The 2,265-nt window shown below is 39.9% G+C and overlaps 1 pseudogene; it reads left to right on the plus strand.

The window, feature by feature from the left end:
* Positions 1–487: 487 nt before the first annotated feature.
* On the plus strand, positions 488–2,045 carry LOC129289180 (protein RGF1 INDUCIBLE TRANSCRIPTION FACTOR 1-like; annotated as a pseudogene).
* Positions 2,046–2,265: the final 220 nt, after the last annotated feature.

Consider the following 2,265-nt stretch of genomic DNA (forward strand, 5'->3'; position numbering starts at 1 on the left):
ATTCTTTTTAAACTTCACACGTAGTATATATGAACTAATAATAATTTATTTAAAAAATAAATATAAATTTAACAATTTATAAATTCCATTAAATTAAGATGAGCGGGGTGTGACACAGTCCTCTTTAATTGTGGCCACCATACCTCCCTTTCGTCCTGACCTCTTCTTCATTGGTAACAGTAATATTTGCTTCATCAGCAGTCAAGCGCCGTTCCTTTTTACTGAACATACTCTCCTCCCTCTCCCTCTCTCCCTCCCTCTCTCTCTCTCGAAATCAAATCCAGTTTTTCTCTCTGTGATCGTCACTCTCACCCTCCCTGTCTCCATAGCCAGAACCTGCAATTCAAAACACTCGCTAGGGCATCAAAAATTCAAATTCCCAGAGGAAGAAAATCATGGTGGGTATCATTTTTTTTTTCTCCTTCACTGGCTTCAAATTTGTCCCTTGTGTCTTGATTAGAGCAAGTTTGAGAGTTGAGTCCGATTCATGTCATATAGGCAGTTATTTTCTTCTTCTTCACATGTTCCTCGCTGGCTTCAAGCCCTTCTCACGGAGAAATTCTATAACGCTTGTATAACTCACGAGGAAGCCAAGAAGACGAGAAGAACGTGTACTGTTTAGATTGGTTTGTATCAGCCTTTGCCCTCACTGCTTGCCCCCTCATCGTTCTCACAGACTCTTGCAGGTTTAAAAAATATATATGATACTATAGTTTAAAGTTTAATCGTTCTTGGGTCTGATTTTAGTTTCTCCGCGTTTTTTGCAGATTAGAAGATATGTTTTATCACGACGTTGTAAGGTTGGACGATGCTGCCAAGTTAATTGACTGCTCTTCTGTCCAAGTAAGTGAAATTTTTCTCGGCTAATAGCCTCATGTACATGTTCAGTACAATTCAAGAAGAAAAAAATGAGAATTGAGAAACTGGGCTGTGGGTTAAAGAATTTGGAGATTTGGTGATGAAAACTGGGTTTATATCGATGTTTGTGCATGCTTGAGAAACCGATGGATTGAGTTGATTTTTCTTCTTAATTCCTTTTTCGTTCATTCATTCGGCATGAAGTTACCGAAGAAGGAATGAACAATAAGAATTAGAGAGATGGGTGTTATGTTCTCACTCTCACTTTGTTTCACAGTCGTATACACCAACAAGTGCGAAAGTTGTATTTTTGAACCAAAGGCCACAGACAAGGAGCTTCAGAGGCTCCGGCAATTTCTGCAGTACCTGTGACAGAAGCCTGCAAGACCCATACCAATTCTGCTCTCTCTCTTGCAAGGTCCTTTCTTTTTAACTGCTATCATTTATTTTTGTTTAGTAAATAAATTGTCAAATAATGTTAATAGTTAATTTAAATGAATAGCAAAACCCTAATCAGGAACAACCACCCATATCCATCCCTCTCTGAAGATACCAGTTCCCATTCCATTATAATTCCACCTCGTTTCTCCCACAATCTCTCAGCTTTCTCAAATTCCCATGCCAATTCTCTCTCCCTCCTCTCTAATGGATTCATTTCATATCATTCATTCAACATCGCTTCAGGTTTCTATTCACTTAACTTTACAGATCAATTACCTTTTGAGGACAAGGAATGGCCGTTCTGGGTACTTGTTCGAGTGCAACTACTTGCCCTTCCCTGATTTCTGGTTTCGACAACGGGCTTATGACCCCAGACTCGGTCCTCGAGCCGGCGGGGTTCAAACCGGACCACATCGTCCGGTTCGGGCGGCTGCGGCGGGGCGGATTGCAGGGCGCTGGCTTGCACTGCCACGACGGAGATTGTCAGGAAGAAACGGAGCGGCGGCGGGGTTTCGACCTTTAGAGGAGCGTGTCGGCCGGCTTGTTCGCCGGTGTCGGAGCTTTCGGTTGGTCTGATGAACCGGAGGAAGGGGACGCCTCAGCGGGCCCCACTGTATTGAATTATGTACGGAAATTATGAGAGGACAGAAGAGGGGAAGACCGGAGAGGTTCTGGAAAATCAAGTTTATATAGTTTTTATAATTTGTACTACATTTATATCATAATTTGGTGCTTGAATTGTTAAATCTATTTTATTTTTATTTTTCTTAATTAATATGTATACAAGTTGGTAATTTTTTTAAACTAACAAACTCATTAATGCGACATCAATTGGTTTAAAAATCTTAATGTAGAGTGAGTTTGTTAGTTAAAAAGAAATTATTAACCTGTATATTGATTAATTTTGAAAATTAAAACTAAAGGAATCTAACAGAGTAAGCACCAAGTTTTTATTTTCATCATTTG

The sequence above is a fragment of the Prosopis cineraria genome, unplaced genomic scaffold, assembly GCF_029017545.1.
Source record: "Prosopis cineraria cultivar Desert tree isolate PC_DT_omini unplaced genomic scaffold, ASM2901754v1 PC12, whole genome shotgun sequence".
NCBI lineage: Eukaryota > Viridiplantae > Streptophyta > Magnoliopsida > Fabales > Fabaceae > Prosopis > Prosopis cineraria.